At 46.3% G+C, this 24333-nt stretch overlaps 1 long non-coding RNA gene across 1 annotated transcript in view; it reads right to left on the bottom strand.

Annotated features, from left to right (window-relative positions):
* The window catches only part of LOC309374245, a 235934-nt gene that overhangs the window by 107714 nt on the left and 103887 nt on the right, over positions 1 to 24333 (bottom strand). The window lies entirely within an intron of this gene.

Below are 24333 nucleotides of genomic sequence, written 5' to 3'. Positions count from 1 at the left end.
TGTTTTGACTATGGCAGACCAACACGGCTACCTATCTGTAACCAAAAAAAGGTTGCAGCTTTTGGGACATTTTAGTTCTGAGAAAAGGCAAGAGGCGGCGACTTGACTGAAGTTTGTAAAATTATACATGGGATTTAGAAAATGGATAGGGGTAAGTTTTTCTCCCCCCCTCCTAATACTCATGGAGAGGCTAGAAAATTAATAATAATAATAATAATAATAATAATAATAATAATAATAATAATAATAATTTTTATTTATACCCCACCCTCCCTAGCCAAGGCCGGGCTCAGGGCGGCTAACAAGCAATAATAAAAATAAGTTGAATGAATACAACTTAAAAACAAAATTAAAATACAACATTAAAATATTAAAATGTAGTCTCATCGCAGGAGGAGAAAGGAAAAGAAAAAAGAAAGAAAGAGGGGGAGGGAATCTAATTGGCTTCAAGCCAAAGGCCCTGTGGAAAGAAATCAGAAAGAAAGAGAGAAAGAGAGAAAGAGAGAAAGAGAGAGAAAGAGAGAGAAAGAGAGAGAAAGAGAGAGAAAGAGAGAGAAAGAGAGAGAAAGAGAGAGAAAGAGAGAGAAAGAGAGAGAAAGAGAGAGAAAGAGAGAGAAAGAGAGAGAAAGAGAGAGAAAGAGAGAGAAAGAGAGAAAGAGAGAAAGAAAGAAAGAAAGAAAGAAAGAAAGAAAGAAAGAAAGAAAGAAAGAAAGAAAGAAAGAAAGAGAAAAACTGAATACTGGACAGATAAAAGAAAGGTTTTTCTCATGAACGCCCTGTAATATTTCAGTGGTTAATTAACAACAACAACAACACACACTTCTCAGACCTAGTAAGGGGATGTAAAAGGTCACATTTCCCTCTTCATCTCTCCTCCCGCTTCCCCACAATTTCAAGCAATAAAGGTTACCGTTCTCCAATTCAGTCTTTTCTAACCCGGCACTCACTTGCAACTCCCAACTCCCACCTGCCCCATTCACAAGATCTGGCAATACACCTGGAGCGCCAGCTTGTAGAAGACCCTGCTGCCCCCAACTCTCCCATACCACAGGGTTTCTGAACGTGCGAAGCATGGCTGTGGAACTCCTTGCCACAAGGAAAGGAAAAACAACCCAACAACCTCCCATGATGGATTTAAAGGTTTCCCAAACTTGGGTTTCCAGCTGTTTTGGGACAATTCCCATCCATCTCGATCACTGATCCTGCTAGCTAGGGATGATGGGAGTTATAGTCCCAAAACAGCTGGGGACCCAAGTTTGAGAAATCCTGGATTAGATATCGTAGAAGGGGATGCCAAAACCTCTGCCCCCATCTTGTGGCTGGCCCTGATCCTGCGCCACCATTTTGTGACCTCGGTAATTTCCAGCAGTCTCAAGGTGTGCTTGTCTTTTTACCTGGCGGGGAGGTAGAAAGACCAAGGATCCCTTTCTCTATATAAATACACCCCCTCGCAAAAAAGCAACCTAACTGCACCTTTTCCTCAAGGATTCAATTCAAACCTCTTGAGGGGATGAAGGAGAGGGAAGGTTTGCCATGTGAAATGCAAAGTGGCCTTGGACAACTGCAAACTCCCATCTGCTAATAGGATTTGTAGTCCACAAACACCTGAGGGGATGAGATTGGCGAAGGAGGCAGCTGAACAAAAACCCGTTGGGAAACTCTTTAAACCCTACTCTTCCCTCTCCTCCCCACACTCCCTGCCTCCCCCACCTTCACAGCCCTAGACCTTTTCCCAAACCTCAGGAGGTCAGCACCCTGGGTGCAGCTGGTTGGCAACTTGTGGGGATGCAGGATGCAAATTGGAACAATATGAACCCTTACCAAGATTTGAAACTGCTTACTATGACCAAGTCAAGCCTCTAGACTCTCTCTCGCTCTCTGCCCCGATGAACCGCACCCCACAGCCTTCCTCAGCCTCCTGTTGCCTTGGCAGGGGTTTCGGACTTCAAATCCCCCTGACCACTAGCCATTCCGGCTGGAACCGAAGTGAGGTCTGCTACAGGGGCAAAGCCTACAGGAGAGCTTTTCAGCAGCTGGATCAGAACATCTGGTGCAGCCTCCTGTTCTTACAGCGGCCAGAAGGCTGCCCCAAGCCAGGCATGAGCAAAACAGAAGGGCCCCGTCCCCACCTGCAGCCCCCAACACCTGGGATGCAGGTAGAGGGAGAACGGAGGCAGCAGGCTGGAGAGAGCGAAAAAGGAATAATTCTAAGGAAACTGGTCCTCCTTCCCTTCTTTCCTTTTCCCCAGAGCATCCTCCCTTCCTTCTGAGCTCTCCCCCCAACCAACTTTGCCCAACATCCCCCCAATTCTCCCTTCACACACAGTTTTATTATTTATCATACCAGTCACCCATCAAGCCCAGGTCCCGGGGTTACTGCCTTAAAACACAACATTGCAAACACATTTAAAACCACTTGCAACCACACAGGTAAGGTGCGTTCTAAAAACATTTGCCTTATGTATCACATTACATCATCATCATCATCATTATTAGCATTAACACTTTAATAATAAATTTTATTTATACCCCGCCCTCCCCAGACAAGGCGGCTAACAGGAGTAATAAAAACAAGTTGAACGAATACAACTTAAAAACAAGATTAAAATACAACATTGAAACATTAAAATGCATTAAAATGTCAAAATGCAGCATTACTAACACGTACCATCCGAAAGCAGGGGTTGGAGGAGAGGTTGTGTCGAATAGAGTCCTTCCAGCCCTGGTAGCTGTCGCTAAAAATCGGGAAGAGGCCTTGAATATCTTCGACTATCTAAGAGAGAAAGAGAAAAGAGGTTTTTAAGTTCAGCTGCCGGCCTGAGGTAGGGCGCCGTCGGAAGCCCTTCTCCTTCTCCTCTTCCCCGCACAGCCGAAGACGCAAGCCGCGTCTGGGGCCTCCCAAACCCACGAGGGCCGCCCCGTCGGGCGCAACCCGCCGCCCCTCTGCTTTTCGCGGCAGCCCGACGCGCCGCGTCCCCCGACGGCTGAAAAGCCTCTGGGACCGGGGGGCTCCCGGGAAAGCAAAACTCAAAGGCGACCCTGCTAGGTTCCAGGAGGAGAACCCCGACAGGGAAGGCGACTCCAAGCCCGCAACCCTCTTTCTGGCCAGCTGGACCGGCCCGACGGCTCCCGTGCGCAAGGAGCAAGCAAGCGGTTTCGCTTCCCAGCAGGTGCGCTCACCTGTCGAAGTAGCAGCCTCTTCTCCGGGGACCGTTGGATGACCAAAGCAATCATGGCCAGGTAGCTGTAGGGAGGTTTCGAGTGTCGGCTGTACGCTTTCTTCTTGTGCGCCTTCGACGGGGCGGACGAGCCTTGCGCCAGCCGGGGCGCCTCGGGACCCGGGGTCTCCGCTGGAAGGAGCGGCGTCGGCGGCGTGTCGGGGGGCGTCTCGGGCTGGCGGCTCGGGACCTGGAGTGGTTCCATGTCGACGTCGGGCACGAGGAGCGGTTCTTGGCGGGGACGCGCGGCGCTGAGGGTTCCCAAAGTCCGGGTGACCAGGATTGATGGTGCAGCGTCTGGATTCTGGCCGGCCCTTATATGTGCTGGGGGGGCCTGGGGGCGTTGACCGACGTAGTTAGGGGCAGATCCTTGGCCACGCCTGGGGAGGGCAATTGACCCAGGTGGGATGATGGACGGGCGGGGGCGGGGAGCAGGCGGCCCTTGGAGGCGCCCGGGCCTCGGATCCACAGGATCAGTCCGGCTCAAGCAACACCCCCGACGGGGAAGGGGCATTGGGGGACAAAGCACCCCCGTCGAGAGGCGCCGCGAGCCGCTGTGGATTAGCGGAGACGCGCGCCGGACTTCGAGGTCAACCGCAGGAAGGGCCATTTCCACCTCATCGCTGCCCTGGGGTGGAAGAGCTTACTCCCGAGGAAGCGTGCCTAGGCTGTGAAAACAGCAGCAGCAAGGGGGCCGCTTGGCTGGACCAGACGGCGCCTGAGGAGGGGGCGGTCGGTCGCTAAGGTGTACTGCTTTCCCCCTCACCTGCGCCCCGCCAGGTGTGCCGGGATTCGGAGCCCAATCCACCTGGCGGTTTGGCAGGCTGGCAAAGGCGGGGATGGAGCCTCAAGCGCAACTCGGGGCAAAGCAAAGAAAGTCCTTCTTCCCTCAGCGGTAGAGTTAAACTGCGGAACTCTCTCCCACAAGACATGAGGCAGTGAGGACCACAAACTCAGAGGATGTTGAAAGAGGACTGGACAGATTCGTGGAGGGATTCCTGCTTGTTGGGCATGGGCCTGATCCTGCAAGCTCTCTTTGTGTTCATCAATGGCTACTAACAATGGTGGCTGTGCTCCCACAGTGGGAGACAGTAAATTCTTCAGAATCCCAGTTCCTGGAAGTAACAGGAGAGGAGAAGGCTCTTGTGTTCAGATCCCACATGTATCTTGAGAGCACTATGCTAGACTCATGGGCCTTTGACCTGGGCTCATTTTAAGTTCCTATGGTTCCATTGGCCCCAGCAAGCATAGCCCTTGTTAATTATTGTTTATGTATTATTTTTACGTATTAAATTTGCATGCTGCCCTGCCGATACGATACAATAATCTTTATTGTCGTTGTCCCATACAGAACAACAAAACTGGGGGGGGGGGGGAACAAAACTACATAAGACATTCAAAACCAACAAGCCTACTATCCTACCTATCCCAACCTGGTTAGCCCCCTAAAAACTCTGATACCCCATTTTTAATATACAATATACTCCCATAGAGACTCCTTACACTGCGTTTAAAACCAAAATTGCATTTGGGTAGAAACTGTTTCTCAGGCAGCTAGTCCTGGTCTTTATAACCTCTGTACCTTCTTCCAGAAGGCAGAAACTGAAAGAGATTATTTTCGGGGTGCGCACTGTCCTGCGCTATCTCTGCAGCTTTCTTATGGCACCTGGAAGCGTAGATTTGATCCAAGGTGGGAAGAGCGCACCCAATTATTCTCTCCGCAGTCTTTACAACCCTGGACAGCATTGTTTTTTCCCTGACCGTGCAGCTCCCAAACCACACACACAGACCATAAGTTAATACACTCTCCACAGTACAATGGTGAAATGCCATCAACTGGTCCTTTGAGCGATTGTTTTTCCGGAGGGTTCTTAGAAAATATAACCTCTTCATCAGGTCTTTACTGTTTTCTCCCCAGGTTAGGTCATCTTCTGAACTCCATTCCCAGAAATCGAAACACCAAGACCTGTTCCACGCACTTCCTCCGTAGAGTTGAGGGTGGTTCACAGCAGAAAAATGCAAGATAAAAACATAAAATACATAATGAAAAGAAGAACAAATACAAAACCAAACAAATTTAAAAGAATATAGGATGTTAGTCAGCCCAAAGCTTGGTTGAAGAGGAATATTTTTGCCTGGTGCATGTGTTGGTGTGCCAGCTCTGAGCACATGTGTGCAGATATGAGACTGGAGCTTTCGGTTCTTTGAAGAATTTAAGAAAGAAGGAAAGCTTGGTCTTTTGAGATTTTTGTGGCCTCTTTGTGACACTGTTCACTGTCACCGTAACAAAAATATTTAAACACGTGGTTCTTTCTTGCGATCTTTAAAGTTGACTCAGATTCAGCATATTCTTTGCAATGAATATTTCTCAAGTTGGCAGGCGTTCCAGACTTGCATTTATGCACCAAGAAACTGACTAGTCCAGGCATAGGCAAACTCTGGCTCTCCAGATAATTTGGGACCACAATTCCCATCACCCCTAGCTAACAGGACCGGTGGTCAGGGATGATGGGAATTGCAGTCCCAAACATCTGGAGGGCCGGAGTTTGCCTGTGCCTGTGCTAGTCTCTTTGAAATAAATGAGAAGCAAGATAGAAGAGGAAAAAGTGTGGCGTCAAGAGCAGTAAACTTTCCAAAGATACTTTCCATCCATCCAGCTGCCTGCATCTCTAGCAGACTTCCCTTGATTAAAAGGTAAATGGACCCCTGACCATTAGGTCCAGTCATGGCCGACTCTGGGGTTGCGGCACTCGTCTCACTTTACTGGCCAAGGGAGCCGCCGTACAGCTTCCGGGTCATGTGGCCAGCATGACTAAGCCGCTTCTGGCGAACCAGAGCAGCGCACGGAAACGCCGTTTACCTTCCCGCCAGAGCGGTACCTATTGATCTACTTGCACTTTGATGTGCAACTGCTAGGTGGGCAGGCGCAGGGAGCGAGCAGCGGGAGCTCACCCCATCGCGGGGATTTGAACTGCCGACCATCTGATCGGCAAGTCCCAGGCTCTGTGGTTTAACCCACAGCACCACCCACATTCCTTTTCACTTGATTAAGAGATGGCAAAAGTGCTCTAGATTGAGGACGGTGGCTGTTGCTGAGCAGTTCCCCAGGCCACCCTCCCTGCCCTAGTCCTGGGTTGTACCAAGTCAAACCTCAGCTGAACTCAGTACCAGGCTAGACTTTTTCCCCTGTTAACCATAGTTGGAGTTAAAATGGCATGCAAAGCAGAAAGACCAGGAGACATCAATAAACTTAAAAAAATTAAAATAATAATGAGTTCATCATGAGGGCTCAATAATCAAGTCATGGTCAAAATGGCTTTGATGGAGGCACAAGAAAGATAGAATAATTCAATCAGGTAGGGTGGGTGTTGCTGAGGAAGGTATTGTGATGCACTAGGGATAAGGATGTAGATTGCTGATAAGGATGGAAAGAGGCAGGTGATGTCTGGGTTTAAGGGTTGTGCAATGAAGAGGCTTTGAAGGAACTTAGATGGAGTAAGAGACACCTGTTGAAGACTCCTAATTCTGCACAACTCTTAAAGCTCCATGCTTATTTATACTCCTCCTCGGATGGGACTCGAGGTGGCTTACAGATAAATACGAGAATCGCTAAAGTCATAGAAAAAACAATTGCACATTGATTGAATTTAAACTGTATCCGTATAGGAAACCTGTTTAAAAACATAAAAGCAGCACAGCAACAGCCCTTTTATTAAAAGCAGTCCGTTTCCCCAAAGCCTTTTGCAACCAAAAAAACAGGAGGAAGACAGTAAGGAAGGAGCCAGCTGAGTTTCTCCAGGGAGGGGTTCCTGAGTCCCCCACCAAGCAGGCCTGTGGGGGGGGCAGGACTGAGAGAAGGGTCTCCCTGGAAGATCCCCAAACCCAGACAGGTTATTTTTAGGGAACAGGGTCTTTCAGACCCTAATGGGGTTCCTTGCTGCTTCCTGAATATTAATACGTTTGCTGCTGCCAAGACTACAGCAACTCCCATAATCCCATTTTTTAAAAATTTGCATTTTATTTATTTGTTAACATTCTTATATTACATCGGTATACATTACATGACTTACTATAATATAATTTCCAACTTGTATGCATAAATTATATTCAAATTTTATATACCTAGAAAGAAAATGAAACAAAAAAAAGAACAAAGAGAAAAAAAACAAATCCCCCCCCAAATCATATACATACCAACACACTAGACTTCCTGTCTTTCCCGTTGTATATTCCTTTTTTACAAACGAATGTACTCTTATTATTATATATTTCTTTACATATTATCTAATACATTGCTGTCAGGTCCCCTCCAGCTTGTAAGTCATTTAGCTGTGTGGGACTAGTTGCAAAAGCTCTCCTTTTTGCTGGCGTTGCATCCTAGTTTCATTAACCTGTGGCCTCAAATTCAGGATCCCGCCCCCCAAAAAACCAATGCAAAAGTTTGCATCCTCTAACCCAGAGGTCAGCAGACATTTTCAGCAGGGGGTCGGTACACTGTCCCTCCGACCTTGTGGTGAGCTGGACTATATTGGGGGGGGGGTGAACAAATTCCTATGCCCCACAAATAACCCAGAGATGCATTTTAAATAAAAGGACACATTCTACTCATGTAAAAACATGCTGATTCTCGGACTGTTCGTGGGCCACATTTAGGAGCTGATTGGGCTGGATCCGGCCCCAGGGCCTTAGTTTGCCTACCCATGCTCTGTCCTATTCCCAAAAAAGGAACAGGTAGGTAGCCGTGTTGGTCTGCCATAGTGGAAACAAACAAACAAAAAATTCCTTCCAGTACCACCTTAGAGACCAACTAACTTTGTTATTGGCATGAGCTTTCGAGATATCTGAAGAAAACGCTTTACCAATAACAAACTTTGTTGTTGTTTAGTGGTGTCCAACTCTTCATGACCCCCTGGACCAGAGCACGCCAGGCACTCCTGTCTTCCACTGCCTCCCGCAGTCTGGTCAAACTCATGCTGGTAGCTTTGAGAACACTGTCCAACCATCTCGTCCTCTGCCGTCCCCTTCTCCTTGCGCCCTCCATCTTTCCCAACATTTCCAGGGAGTCTTCTCTTCTCCTGAGGTGGCCAAAGTCTTGGAGCCTCAGCTTCAGGATCTGTCCTTCCAGTGAGCACTCAGTGCTGATTTCCTTCAGAATGGAGAGGTTGGATCTTCTTGCAGTCCATGGGACTCTCAAGAGTCTCCTCCAGCACCAGAATTCAAAAGCATCCATTCTCCGGCGATCAGCCTTCTTTGTGGTCCAGCTCTCACTTCCATACATCACTACTGGGAAAACCATAGCTTGAACTATACGGGCCTTTGTTGGCAAGGTGATGTCTCTGCTTTTTAAGATGCTGTCTAGGTTTGTCATTGATTTTCTCCCAAGAAGCAAACGTCTTTTAATTTCGTGACTGCTGTCTCCATCTGCAGTGATCATGGACCCTTCATGGATCACTGCCTTGCCATGGCGAAGGGGCTTGAATAACTCAGAGAAGCTATGAGCTATGCCCTACAGGGCCACCCAAGATGGGCAGGTCATAGTGGAGAGTTTTGACCAAACGTGATCCACCTGGAGCAGGAACCTTCAAACCACTCCAGTATGCCAAGAAAACTCCATGGAGAAAGACAACAGGCATATAACAAACTTAGTTGGTCTCTAAGGTGCTACTGGAAGGAATTTTTTTATTTTGTTCCCAAAAAAAGGAAGGGAGACCAAGTCCAGGCTTAACCTGGCTGCTCCCTTTGTTGTGCAAATGCCCTATGGCAATGATGCAGGAGGATTTCCTAACTGGTCTGCTAATGACTGGCTAATGGCTGCTGATGGTGAGGGGAGAGCAGGCACCAACAGGGAGGTCAGGAGGAGGTTGCCCGCCTTTGGCTATGTGGACTTTCTCCCTAGCAGAGAAGGTCTAAGAAAATACTCTGTGCTTGGCCAGAGGAAAGGAAACCATCTCTACAGGTCCCCTGAAGAAAAAGCTATTGTCATGCAGTTGCTTGTGTAGCATCAACAACCAGAATAATCAAATTATATAGAGTAACAAAGGGCCTCGTTAAACTAGCAGCTTAAAATCCAAAAGGGATGGAGACAATGGAAGGCAGAGAGAGAAGATAAGGGGGAAATGTTTGTTTGATTAAATTTCTGGTTGAATTAGGTTTGGGCCTCCTCCCTTTGGAAAAAGTAGGTCAGCTGGACCGAATTCAGGTGTGCTAATTGAGCCAAATAAATCCAGAGGGAAAGGATGGTTTGTACAAGTCCAGACCAAATTATGCCAAACTATAACTGTACTTGTCCCATCACCTCCTGGCAAAGAGAAGGGGAAGAAATGGAGGCAGTGAGAGATTTTATTTTCTTGGGCTCCATGATCACTGCAGATGGTGACAGCAGCCATAAAATTAAAAGACGCCTGCTTCTTGGGAGAAAAGCAATGACAAACCTAGACAGCATCTTAGAAGCAGAGACATCACCTTGCCAACAAAGGTCCATATAGTTAAAGCCATCGTTTTCCCGGTAGTGATGTACGGAAGTGAGAGCTGGACCATAAAGAAGGCTGATTGCCGATGAATTGATGCCTTTGAATTATGGTGTTTAGGAGACTCATTCAGGATCAGGGAGTCCCCCACACCTGCCTGCCTCCTGTCCCCCCAAAACAGTACTGTCTTGTCAGTATTCAACCTCAATCCATTACCCGCCATCCATCCTCCAACCGCCTCCAGACACTCACACAGGATCTTCACCGCCTTCACTGGTTCTGATTTGAAAGAGAGGTAGAGCTGGGTATCATCCGCATACTGATGAACACCCAGCCCAAACCCCCTGATGATCTCTCCCAGCGGCTGCATGTAGATGTTGAAAAGCATGGGGGAGAGGACGGAGCCCTGAGGCACCCCCCAAGTGAGAGCCCAGGGGTCTGAACACTCATCCCCCCCACCACTTTCTGAACATGGCCCAGGAGGAAGGAGCGGAACCACTGTAGGACAGTGCCCCCAGCTCCCAGCCCCTCAAGACGGTCCAGAAGGATGTTATGGTCGATGGTGTCAAAGGCCGCTGAGAGATCCAGCAGAACTAGGAAACAGCTCTCACCTTTGCACCCCAACAACCTGGCGAAAGGATGGCAGAAAGCTAAACTCCTTTTTCTCGCCCTCCCTGCTCCTCTATCACCATCTCTCACTGTGGTGAGCTTCTGGGAACAGGCGTCTCTTCATGCCCCAAACAGGACACCATGCCTGGTTTTGTGAAAAATATATCCCTCCTTCTCTGACCTTTAAGCAGGGAGAGTGAGATGCTTTAACTTTTTATTCTACCTTTTTCTGAGCATTTCCTGTCACTTTGGCCTATCTGTATTTTGTTTGTGATTAATTGCAAAGGAACGGGTCTGTTTGGGGTCCTAACATTTATTTGGAGCTCAAGGTGGCATGATGCATCTTCTCCATACTCACAACATCCCTGTGAGGTTGAGAGGCAGAGTCTGGCCCAAGGCCGAACCCAGTAAGCTTCATGGCTGAGTGGGGATTTGAACTCAGATCTGCCAGGTCCAAGTCCAACACTGACCACAATACCGCTTTGGCGCTTGTCCCTCACGCTGGTGGCCTTGAGATGGGAAGGTTGGCCTTTGTTTGGCTTTGTGCATGGACTGGTCAACCTTTTTGAACATCCCTATTGCTGTGCTCCTTGGAAGGACAGGTCCTGAAGCTGAGGCTCCAAGACTTTGGCCACCTCATGAGAAGAGAAGACTCCCTGGAAAAGACCCTGGTGCTGGGAAAGATGGAGGGCACAAGGAGAAGGGGATGACAGAGGATGAGATGCTTGGACAGTGTTCTCGAAGCTACCAGCATGAGTTTAACCAAACTGCGGGAGGCAGTGGAAGACAGGAGGGCCTGGCGTGCTCTGGTCCAGGGGGTCACGAAGACTAAACGACTAAACAACAACAAAACTGTACTTTGGCTGCCCCCCAAAAAACCCTCAGCTCTCCTTGAATTACCCACAAAGGCAGGAGGAGGGGGCAGCCCCCTACCCTCAGAATGGGCCACCAGTTGTAAGTAGATGCTTTGCAAGGTGATCAAATCAGTAGCCGCCACAAAGAAAAGTGACTCAGCTGGGCGGGGCAGCTGAGCAGGTGAGGCCAATTAAAGGATGCAGTGAGAGATCAGGGCTGCCAGCCCAAGGCTCTAAAGGAGACCCAGGTTCAAATTTAGTTTCTTTGTTAAACCAACAGCATGTAGGGGTAGGCAGGCTTTAAGAACAACAAAATAAATTTTATCATTTGTACCCCACCCTTCAGACTGGGTTGCTTCAGCCATTCTGGGTAATCTTTCCTGATATGGTGCCCTGTGCGTGGCCAAAATTTAGGACCTTTAATGTACCACAATACTATGTTTTTAACATGGTCTAAGTCGCACCCAGAGAATACCCATTTGCAATGAATTGACTAACAGTTCATCTCCCATAGACGTGAATCTTTAAGTTTCCAGTTCCTTTTTAAAATAATATTTTTATTGGTTTTTACAATAACAAAACATCACTTAAGGAAAAACAAAAAATCATATATCAAAACATTAAATCAACTATATTTACATTCAATTTTAGATCCACAATTTGGGATTATTAAAATCCCTTGTATGTTATTCATGCAGGTCCATAAAAACTTTAATCATTTTTTTCTTTTCCATTCTTCTACCTTGTCTATAATATTACAAGCATTTTAAAAATCCTGCTAATGTATACATTGCTTTTTTATATATATGCAGTGAACATTTCCCATTCCTTCTTAAATTCATTTTCTTCATTGTTTCTTATTCTCCCGGTTAATTTAGCCATTTCCAAATATTCCATTAACTCATTTTGCCGGCCTTCTTTTGTGGGGAAGACAACCTCTTCTTCCCAAGATTAAATTTCCAGTCCTAATCCTGTATTGACTTACCCAGGAGGTAAACCTCCATTGAACACAGTGGGACTTCCTTCTGAGTAGACATGTTGTTGCTGTTGAGTCATTTAGTCGTGTCCGCCTCTTGGTGACCCCCTGGACCAGAGCACGCCAGGCCCTCCTGTCTTCCACTGCCTCCCGCAGTTTGGTCAAACTCATGTTGGTAGCTTCAAGAACACTGTCCCACCATCTCGCCCTCTGTCGCCCCCTTCTCCTTGTGCCCTCCGTCTTTCCGAACATCAGGGTCTTTTCCAGAGAGTCTTCTCTTCTCATGAGGTGGCCAAAGTCTTGGAGCCTCAGCTTCACAATCTGTCCTTCCAGGGAGCACTCAGGGCTGATTTCCTTCAGAATGGAGAGGTTGGATCTTCTTGCAGTCCATGGGACTCTCAAGAGTCTCCTCCAGCACCAGAATTCAAAAGCATCCATTCTTCAGAGATCAGCCTTCTTGATGGTCCAGCTCTCACTTCCATACATCACTACTGGGAAAACCAGAGCTTGAACTATACGGACCTTTGTTGGCATTGAGTAGACATAGGATTGTACAATTGTAGAGTTAGAAGGGACCCAGGGGGGTCATTTAGTCCAACCCCCTACAATACATGAGGCTGTTGTCAGGAAATACTCTAGAAAAATGCAACTTGTGCTGCTGATAGTAGAACGACTCATGTAACACGTTGGTGACTAATACAGTGGTACCTCGGGTTACAAACGCTTCAGGTTACAGACTCCACTAACCCAGAAATAGTACCTCAGGTTAAGAACTTTGCTTCAGGATGAGAACGGGAAATCGTGCAGCGGCAGCAGGAGGCCCCACTAGCTAAAGTGGTGCTTCAGGTTAAGAACAGTTTCAGATTAAGAACAGACCTCCGGAACGAATTAAGTCCTTAACCCGCGGTACCACTGTATACGGGATGCGGGTGGCGCTGTGGGTTAAACCACAGAGCCTAGGACTTGCCAATTGGACTTTACTGGGGCTTGCAGATAGCACACTCCCAAGGTAGTTTTCCGGGCTTCTTCACTGGTCTAATCTCATAGCCTTGATAAGTGTATTGATATTCAGTTTCATAAAGAATACTATTTCTTGGCTTAAGTTTAAGAGCTTGGATTTGCTTAAGAAATACTCTGCCAAGGCCAGAGCTAAAATAGGACGGAAAGGGTGTGTGTGTGTGTGTGCTTTCCAAACCTCCTCCTTTGTCCAGCCCAATGTGGAACCATCCCTCTTGCCCACCGTGAAAGAAATGCAAACTTTTTCAAGTGAAAATGCATTTAACAAAAGTCATTCACCACTTGATTGTAGCAAAACATCAAAGAGTTTTTTTTTCTAACTAAAGAACACCAGTAAGATGATCCCTAAGAGACAATTAAACAAAGGTATTTAAAAACACTGAAAAATGGATAAGAAGGAACAATGGGCTAAATAAAGGATCAAAACACATGTAACTTCTTCGTGTCTGATTGGCTTATCTAAACAAAAATGTTTTTAGCAGTGCTTTGAACTCCATCGCCAGGGAGTTCCAGAGAGTAGGAGCCTCCACATTAAAATATTGATTTCTTGCGATTGTGGAACGGGTGTTGAGAGGGCACTATGGGGCAAAGTGATCTTGTAGGTAAGCTGGTCCCCAGTTTTTAAGGAAACCCAGCCAGATGTGCAGGGTATAAATCATCATCATCATCATCGTCATCATCATCATCATCATCATCATCATATTACACCTTGGGCTTGGCCTGTCTGTCTGGATAGCTCGGTTGGCTAGACTGTGGCACTGATAAAGCCAAGTTTGCAGGTTCAATGCCTGTCTGGAACAGCTGCATATTCCTGCATTGAGGCACTTGGATGAAATCATCCTCAGGGTCTCTTCCAGCTCTGAGTTTATGTTGCAATACATACAGTCATAGGGACGCGGGTGGCGCTATGGGTTAAACCACAGAGCCCAGGACTTGCCAATCAGAAGGTCAGCAGTTCGAAACCCCACGACAGGGTGAGCTCCGGTTGCTCGGTCCCTGCTCCTGCCAACCTAGCAGTTCGAAAGCACGTCAAGTGCAAGTAGATAAATAGGTACCGCTCCGGCGGGAAGGTAAACGGCGTTTCCGTGTGCTGCTCTGGTTTGCCAGAAGCGGCTTAGTCCTGCTGGCCACATGACCCAGAAGCTGTATGCCGGCTCCCTCGGCCAATAAAGCGAGATTAGCGCTGCAACCCCAGATTCGGTCACAATTGGACCTAATGGACAGGGGTCCCTTTACTTTTACCTTACATGCAGTCATACCTCGGGTTAAAGACGCTTCGGGTTAAATCTTTTCAGGCTGCGTCCTCCGGAGACCTGGAAGTACCGGAAAGGGTTACTTCCGGGTTTCGCCACTCACGCAGACGCTCAAAATGACGTCATGCGCATGCGCAGAAGCGGCGAATCGCAACCAGAGCACGCACAGACGCAGGTTGCATTCTGCTCAGGTTGCGAATGGGGCTCCAGAACGAGGAACCCAAATGCTTGTTAAAACGGTGTTTTGTGGAAGACAATCTCACTCGGCTGCAAGCAATTGCCAGAAAAGAAGAAGGATGAATCCATTGTATTTGCATTGACGGCAAGACCAAACATCTTGATTTCAGCTGTGTTCACACATTCATACTCTTTCTGGTGCGTTCCCGGTGGTTAGGGAAGCAGTGTACACACAATGTTACTCACAATCCCTATCTATCCTATAACTATTCTAGTCTTTTTTATGAAATACAGTACTGTGTTTTCAGCAAACCACCGTTGATCGAAACTGAAGGGCAAAAAAATATAGCTACTTTTTAAACCAGTATTGTTTCTGCATAGTATTTCTAGATAGTATGAATGAGCTATCCTATATTCCCTGAATACTTCTCAAATAAATAGGTTTGATTAGAAGGATGAGTAAGATCTCCTTTCCGAAGACGTGAACTAGATTGCAAGAGCTTTTTCTTGAAACCCTGCTCCATTTTGGACGGTGCTGCATGTTTTTATTCTGCTTGGGAATAAAGCCACAGGGGCAGAAGGTTGCAGGATCACTCCCTAAAAGTGTCTCCAGGCTGGGCTGCAGAGATGGCTTCCTGAAACCTTGGAGAGGCTGAGCTCCGTGGACCATGGACAGGGCTGGATTTAGGCTGGATGAGGCCCCTAAGCTCCTGAAAGTAATGGGGCCCTTTCTATCCTTTGTCAACTGTCCTTTGTCAACAACAAATTGTCACTTTTTTGTGTTGAATATATGCTGTATGGTAATTTATGGACCTCATAGGTATCTCAAGCCATTTGCACATGCAGAATGTAGGCACCCTATATTTAGAAAGGAGCAAACCAGTGATATTTTAGGGAGCAGGCTAATGATAATAATAATAATAATAATAATAATAATAATAATTTTTTTATATCCTGCCCTCCCCAGCCGAAGCTGGGCTCAGAGCGGCCAACAACAGTAAAATAATACAGCACTCTAAAAACAATTCATTATAAAATCAGCTAGCAGGTGGGGCCCATGACTTACATCGTAGGAGCCTACACAACACAAAACACTCTTGCTGTATGTCGGTTTTATTTTATTTGTTTTTTATCTTGTATTTTGGAAATGTACATCCAGGTTTTTTCCCCCTTTGATTTTTTTTTGGGGCCCCCAGGAGAGTGGGGCCCTAATCTATATCTTGTTTAGCTTATATAGTATGTAAATCCAGCAATGGCCATGGATCTGGGCCATGATTTCTGTTAAGGAGCTGAGTTATCAGATATTTGAGCTATCAAAGACAGCAAGATATCATTCATTTAAGCCGATAAGTGAGGAACAGCCTCTGCTTGGAATCAGGTACCTCCCTACAGACCTTTAAGCGCAGGTTTATTGCTGATAAAGAGGTTTGTCTTTACAGGACCACAGAAGAGCAAAACCCTGGGGAAACAGATTGAGACGCATCATATTTATGCCGCAAGGCGCAGGATCCTTTGGGGAAAGGCTGCTTCTAAAGTTTGTTTATTTCTGTCTCAAGGGACCATCTTAATTTCTTTTCTTTTAAATTATTAATTTTATTAGTATTCTCTACACAACAACAGCAAAAACAAAAACAACACACAAAACACAAAAACTAGGAGACAAAAAAACCCAGAAAACCAAATCCAAACCTTACAAATTAATAATATAAACACTAAAAAGAAAAACAAACATTGAATTTCCACCATCTTAATTTCACATAGGTGCTCATGGGGTCTGAACTAGCGGTGTGACGGACCGGGAACAAGACCTTGGGGGGGGGGGTTATAGCTCCGCGAATATGTCTCCCCAGGGTGTGGCGGCCATGAAAAAAGAACCCAGGAAAGGGATCAGAAATAGAATTGCTGGTCTCACAATGATGTTATGCAAATCTGTGGCGTTGCTGCGTTATGGCGTAGTTTGGTCCCCTCACACAAAAAGGATGTTGTGGAGTTGGAAAATGTTTAGGAAAGGGTCACCAAAAATTATCAAGGGGATAAAATGACTCACCTATGGAGAAAAGGTTGCAGTGGAACTGAAACCTTATGGGGGGGGGGTTCAGGGAGAGATTCAGGATTCCTCCCCGTTTATTTTATGGATTTAACAAAATTTATATACTGCCTGGCTGTTGGTGTTTTTAAAAAGCTCTCTGAGTGGTTTAGGAAAACAGGTTTACAAAAAGATTCTCCATAACAAGGTTAAAAAGGTGTGTAAACACATTTGAAAGATGATGGAAATAACCAGGAGCCCATGAACCAATTTGGTTTTTGCAATTCCCACCCAAACCTTCCTTCTTTTTGCAAAAGAGTAAAGAATTGGAGCTGAAGTGATAGCATCCATTTGTTCTCCAAGATTAAAATCTTCCTTCAGGATCTTTTTTAAAAAAAATATTTTATTAAGGGTTTTCTTGATTTACAGTGTAAGTGTAATGCCTCGTATTCCCCCCCCCCCGTAACATTTTTACAAATGCATTTCATTTGATGAGGCATTAGGGGGGGTGAAGAAGAAAAAAAGAAAGATAAAAAAGGAAGGGGGGAGGGAGGGGAGATGGATGGGGGTGGGGTCGGGTAGTGATGTTTCTATTATGCTTAATGTATGTAGAGTTTGGTGTCAGCCTCCTTGTGTTGTTCGCTTGTGTTCCTTTGGTGGTGAGAGAGGTTGGGGTTGGCCTGGGGTGTGGCTGTTAATTTGTGGTTGGGTGTGGTGGTCTTTGTTTTCGTGTGTGAGTGGGGTGGGTGGGTGTTTTGGGTCAGCTTAGCCATATTGATTTGTATGCTGTTGGTGGATTTTTGTCATTATCTTGTTGGGCTGTGTATGTGATAAAGGGGAGTCACACCGGGGTGAAGGCGTCTTCTTCTGTTTGTCCCTGTGTCAGTTTCAGTTTATTGGCTAATTTTTCTAGTAGGGCAGTTTCCCATACTATTTGGTACCATTGGTCCATGCTTACTCCTGACAGGTCTCTCCAGGGTCTGGTTATGGTGTTTCTGGCTGCTGAAAGTAGGTGGGTTATGAGTTCTTTGTGGTGTAAATGGGAATCTCTTAATGCAATCAGTTGTTCAGCTGGACCAAATCAGGCCCGCAGCCCAGAGGGTTCCCTCCTCTGCAGCTGCAGAAATGAGGAACTCTTAATTGTTGTGGGCCGCCCTCCCACAAAGACTCATTTCACAAAGGAACTATAGGATGCTCTCCTGGAGTTTTGTGCATGCAGCGAAGACCAACAACCTACAGGTGAAACTCAAAAAATTAGAATATCGCAGAAAAGTTCATTTATGTCAGTAATTCCACTTAAAAGGTGAAACTAATATATGAGAATATATGACTCATGACCTGCAAAGCGAGATATGCCAAGCCTTTATTTGTTATAATTGTGATGATCAGGGCGTACAGCCGATGAAAACCCCAAATTAACAATCTCAGAAAATTAGAATATTAAATGAAATCAGCAAAACAAGGATTGCAAATAGAGCAATATTGGACCTCTGAGAAGCAGAAGCATGCATATGTATTCAGTACTTGGTTTGGGCCCCTTTTGCATCAATTACTGCCTCAGTGTGGCGTGGCATGGATGCATATTCAGTTGAATTACTGAAATAAATGAACTTTTCCATGATATTCTACTTTTCTGAGTTTCACCTGTAGACTGCTTTAACAGAGAATTCACAGGGGCTTTAATGGGTTGTCCTGGAACAGATGTTAAGCTAACTGGTCGGTAACCTCCCGTATCCTCCCAGGATCCATTTTAAAAAACGGAGTCTCACATTGACCACTTCCCCAGCCCTCAGGTGGAGAGGCTGATCTTAAGGACAAGTACCCAGCAGAATCTATACCAGAATCCAGTCCAACCCCTGCAATAAATAATAATAATAATAATAATAATAATAATAATAATAATAATAATATAATTATACCCTGCCCATCAGACTGGGCTTCCCCAGCCACTCTGGACGGCTTCCAACACAATATTAAAATACAGTAATGCATCAAACATTAAAAGCTTCCCTAAACAGGGCTGCCTTCAGATGTCTTCCAAAAGCAATGCAGGAATCTTAGCTAAGGCGCCCAACCTCTGCTTAAAAACCTCCAAGGAAAGGGTATGTACCACTTGGGAAGTCTGCAACCAAGACCTGAGTGCAAGGGCTTTCTCCCCTCCTAAAATTGCTGGAAGCTGACATTCAGAGGCATATTAAGATAGCTTTCAGGGTTTCTGGCCTTGTAATAGCTGTGTTCTCGCCTCCGATCAAAAGTGGGTGAGACAAACCCCTGGAGGAGAATGAGGTTATCAAAGGCTACCGATAGCAATGATTCTTCAACATCAACTTTGTTGGGCTGGTCATGTTGTGCAGATGCCTGAGTATCGTCTTCCAAAGCAACTGCTCTATTCCAAACTTAAAAATGGAAAGCATAATACTGGTGGTCAACAAAAGAGGTTTAAAGACTCTCTCAAGGCAAATATTTAAAAATGTAGTATAAATACCAGCAACTGGGAAACACTGGCCTGTGAGCGCTCCAGTTGGAGAACAGCCTTCACCAAAGGTGTCACGGGCTTTGAAGACACTCGAACTCAGGACGCAAGGGAGAAGCGTGCCAAGAGGAAGGCACGCTTGGCAAATCCACACCGTGGTCAACTCCCACCCGGAAACCAATGTCCCCACTGTGGAAGGAGGTGTGGATCCAGAATTGGCCTCCACAGTCACTTACGGACTCAATGTTAAAGCCGTGTTTATGGAAGACAATCTTACTCGGCTATGAGGGATCGCCAAAGAGAATATGCTAAGGCACGGGTAGGCAAACTGAGGCCCAGGGGCCGGATCCAGTCCAATCGCCTTCTAAATCCGGCGCATGGATGGTCTGGAAATCAGTGTGTTTTCACATGAGTAGAATGTGTCCCTTTTATTTAAAATGCAACTCTGGTTTATTTGTGGGGGCATAGGGACTTCCGGGTTGACGCCTCCAGCAATGCTGAATTCCTCTGATTGGGAGGAATTTGCTTCGTGGAAATCAGGGTCTGGCCGCCACAGCGAAGGCGGGGACCCACTAAAAATCATAGGCGGGAGAAGCCTGTGAATGTGGGATTCGGCTGGCACCTTTTGCGCCTCCCCTACTCGCGGGGAAACCCAGTTTCGGGGATCCGGAGCGACGTGGGGTGAGTGGCGCGGTGCTTCAAATTGACTGCTTCTTTCACGGAGTGAAGCCGCATTGCTGTTACTGGAGAGCGCTGACTTTTTCCTGTGGGCAATTTGATCTTAAAACAACTACCCGTGAGTAGAACGGAAAATTGGATTTTTAAACGTCTTAATTTGGCACCGAAACGGGGAGGTCTCAAACAGGAAGCCCGCCTTCCCCTTTTGTAAATAGACTGAAGCAAAGAGGCTGCAAGCTAAAGTCTTGAAAAGTCCTCTGTAAAGGGTTAAACTTCCATCGGCTAAAATCATTAAACCCCCCTTGGAAGCAGGAGAAGAGGGGGGAAATTTTGGACCGCGTAAGCCTGCAGGAGAGAGAGTGAAGAAAGTTAAATCACCACCGCTCTGAACCTGGAAACGGGCTGCTAGTAAGTCTGACGTTTTGGGAAAGTTCATTGACTGTGAATAAAACGTTTGTTGACAGATAGTTAAATAAGAGAGATACATTGTTTCCTTCTGCATTTAAAAAGGAGTAAAAGTAACTGAAAATTGAAACTAATTTTATCGCTTGAACCGTGCTTAAAAGGATTGATACAAATAGAAATTGTTTCCCTCTAGAGGGAGCCTTTGAAACTGTTACAAGAGTTGAGCTGGGGGAATCTCCAGCTGCAAGATAAAAAACCGTGAGAACCAGGGATTGACCTTGGATCGGTAAGAATGTCGACAGAAGAAGCCTTAGTGATTGCATTATGCAAGATAAGTGATTCATTGGAACAGCTCCATAAGAAGACGGATGTGATGACTATCAAAATTGATAACTTGGGACAAAAAGTGAACATCTATACAGAAACTATTCAGGAATCGATACAGGAATCTACTTTGACATGGCAAATTGTGGAGAAGGCGAGGGAGAAAGTTGTTGTTGTTGAACCTAAAGTAATACAAGTGGAGAGGGAGAGAGCCTCAGCCTTACAGAGGCAATTTGATGAATATAAGTTGTTGCCTTCTATGACTGAATTTAGAGAAAGTCAGATTTTGAGGATTGGAGTCCTGCTTGGCCTGGAGAAGGAAAGTTGGATAGATCCCCCCACACAGGGATTTACTGACCTTTGAGACCTGGACTTGGGTCAGGAGGAGATTGGAGTTGTGAGGACCTCCAGATTTGGAGGGATTTTGAAACACGTCCTGAAATATCTTTTGGATTTTAGTTTTAACTACGGAGATTTGGCTGACCTGTCGAGAAGGAATAAAAACATTGCTAAGTCGGAGCTTCCCCGAGATCTACTCTTCAGCATCAAAGGAAGGAAATTAAGAACAAGATCAGCAGAAGACAAAGTAGAGTGCATGTATAAATACGAAGAGGACTTGCAGAAGGGACTTGGAAAAGAGTTAAGAGCCTCAGACAGAAGATTACCAGGTTGATGGACTATATGGAATTGGCGGAAAAGACTGGCAGAATCCGAGACCAGGGAGAAGAGACGGTGGAAGAAGATTGGAAAAAGTTTAAAGTTTATTTATAGAAATACTGTAAAATTAATGAGTGTTAGAAAAATGTTGGAATGAAATTATATGACTTTAGTAGAAATGTTATAAGGAGTTAAGCACAAATAAGTATTATAGTATTGATGGAAAATAAGGTTAAAATAAGTTAAGAAAATTATATGACAGAAAATAGAGAAAGATGGAAAGGAATTGCTGAAACAATCAACAGAAGTGGAATACAAAAAGGGAGGTGAGAGGAGGTTGATGAAACGAGGGAATGAAAGATAGGGCATTGAAATGGTATGATGTATGTTTTTAAATTGTTTTTGCTTTGTTTTGTTTAGTCTAATGTGTTAATGTTGCATTGTGCATTGTTTATATATTGTATTGTATTGTATTTTCTTTCTTTTGCTTCTTCTTCTCCCCCCTTCTTTTTCTCTTTTTCTTCTTTTTTGTAAGGTTTAAAAGTAATAAATATTATTTTTAAAAAATAGTTGTAGGGCATAGGAATTCATCCACCCCACGCCAATCCCCCACAAGGTCTGAGGGTCAGTGGACCAGCTCCCTGAAGAAATTTGCTGACCCCTGTGCTAAGTATTTAAAGGTAAAGGTAAAGGGACCCCTGACCATTAGGTACAGTTGTGGCAGAGTCTGGGGTTGCGGCGCTCATCTCGCTTTATTGGCCGAGGGAGCCGGCGTACAGCTTCCGGATCATGTGGCCAGCAGGACTAAGCTGCTTCTGGAGAACCAGAGCAGTGCATGGAAACGCCGTTTACCTTCCCGTCAGAGTGGTACCTATTTATCTACTTGCACTTTGATGTGCTTTCGAATTGCTAGGTTGGCAGGAGCTGGGACCGAGCAACGGGAGCTCACCCCATTGTGGGGATTCGAACCGCCAACTTTCTGATCGGCAAGTCCTAGGCTCTGTGGTTTAACCCACAGCGCCACCCGCTGTAGTTGCATGTAAACTACCATCGTGCATCCTCTTCCATGTCTCCCCTAAGGAATGTTAAGCATAGTAGGAAAGGATCTATTAAATAAGTCTTATCCTACCTTCACTCACGCTAGGAAGTGATGTAGCAGAGCAGATTCCCCTCAATATAGCTTGGAAGCTAGTTTGCAGATTCGTTTGAATCTCTTAAGGTAAAGGTAAAGGGACCCCTGACCATTAGGTCCAGTCGTGACCGATTCTGGGGTTGCAGCGCTCATCTCGCTTTATTGGCCGAGGGAGCCGGCGTACAGCTTCCGGGTCATGTGGCCAGCATGACTAAGCCGCTTCTGGCGAACCAGAGCAGCGCACGGAAACGCCTTTTACCTTCCCACCAGAGCGGTACCTATTTATCTACTTGCACTGGTGTGCTTCTGAACTGCTAGGTGGGCAGTAGCAGGGACCGAGCCCCTCTATGTGAGCAATTCCTCAGCAGCAAAAAAAAGGAAGAAGCTGAGATGGAAAAATGTTGGCTCTGGCTACCTCTTCGCACTTCACGGGATGAGGAGAGATGTCTTGCGGTGACACCTGGCACAAAAATATTTCAAATATTTGCCCATCCTTCTCTTTCTCTCCCCTGCCCACGGTTCGCAGCTTTCGAAATATCCCTTTCCCTCCTGTCTAAGTGAAGCAAACTGTGCAGTCCCCATTCCCACCCTGCAACCCGGTAGCAAAGCTTTGAACATAAATGCACCCATTTTCCTGAAGCTTATCATTGCAAGGTGAGGACTCTGTGGGGAATGGTATTCCAAAGGCAGGACAGAGATCTCCCATAACGTCAGCCCTATGGCCTCATCTGCCGTCCTGTACATTCCACCACAACACCATAGTTTGCTGCGGAGTGAATTTGTCTTTATTTATAAAAATATTTACATCCTGCTACATCTTTTTTTAAAAAGACCAGTTTACAACAATATACATTTTTTTAAAAAAAATTGAAACTTAAAAAATTTAAACCAGAGACCATCACCTTACTATTATGCAAATATGTTCCCTTAAGGGCCTGACGGCACAGAAAAAGTTCAGTTTGAAGGGGAAGGAGCCTGCTGAATCTAGTGGCAGGGAGTTCTACAGGGCTGGCTGGGCCGATGACACTGAAGGTTTGGTTTCTTGTTGGGGTCTGATGATCCTCACCAACTCAGGAGGTGGCCAGCAACGCTGTTGCGGATGATCTCAGCGGTTTGGGATAGAAGGGTTCAAGCAATCCCCGAGGTAGAATCGCAGAATCATAAGGGACCCGAGGGTCATCTAGCCCAACCCCCGGGACCAACGTTGTCCCCCCCCAACTTTTTCCTTTTATTTATTTTAAAAAACCTTGCATTTCTAAAGACAGACTTGCTACCAGCCATTATTCTCAGCAGCTGACCAGAAGCTGTAAAGCAAGAAGCTCTTTTCCGCATCTCCTCCTGGAGTGCAAATTGATGGGAAAGTTCTGTGATGCAGTAGAAGCTTCCGATTATTAGGCGCCAATTGGCGTAAAGGTCTTTGGAGGTGATCACAGTCCTAGGACTTGAGACACTGATTGGTGGAAAGATTTGAAGGGGTGAGGGTGGGGGAGATCTCCAGATTCCAAAATGTTGATTGGCCAGAAAGTGCCAGGGTCCTCCTGGGGCAGTGCAGGACCGTTACGTTTGGGCATTGCACTCTGTCTCTGCCAGACACTCTCTAACCAGCACCCGGGCATGAATACCGTATTTTTCGCCCTATAGGACGCACTTTTCCCCCTCCAAAAATGAAGGGGAAAAGTGTGTGCATCCTATGGGGCGAATGCAGGCTTTCGCTGAAGCCTGGAGAGCGAGAGGGGTTGGTGCGCACCGACCCCCTCGCTCTCCAGGCAGCTATCCGCAGGCCTTTGGAACCTGGTGGGAGTTCCTGCCGGGCTCCGAAGACTTGCGGATAGCAGCCTGTTCTGGGGGCTGGGGTCAGGGGAAGCTCGGGCTTCCCCCGCCCCCAGCCCCCAGCCCCACAAGCTCCGGGAGTGACGGCAAGGTTGCACGCAATCTTGCCGCCTCTCCTGGAACTGTTTTGGGGTTGGGATCAGGGGAAGCTCGGGTTTCCCCTGCCCCAACCCCGCGGCTAAAAACGAAGCCGCACGCAACTTCTCCCAGCTGGAGAGGTTGCGCGCGGCTAAAGAG

This window comes from Podarcis melisellensis (assembly GCF_964234715.1).
Source record: "Podarcis melisellensis genome assembly, chromosome: 7".
In the NCBI taxonomy this organism is placed as follows: Eukaryota; Metazoa; Chordata; class Lepidosauria; order Squamata; family Lacertidae; genus Podarcis; species Podarcis melisellensis.
Note: the sequence above shows the minus strand (reverse complement) of the source record. Positions and strands in the feature narration are given on the sequence as shown.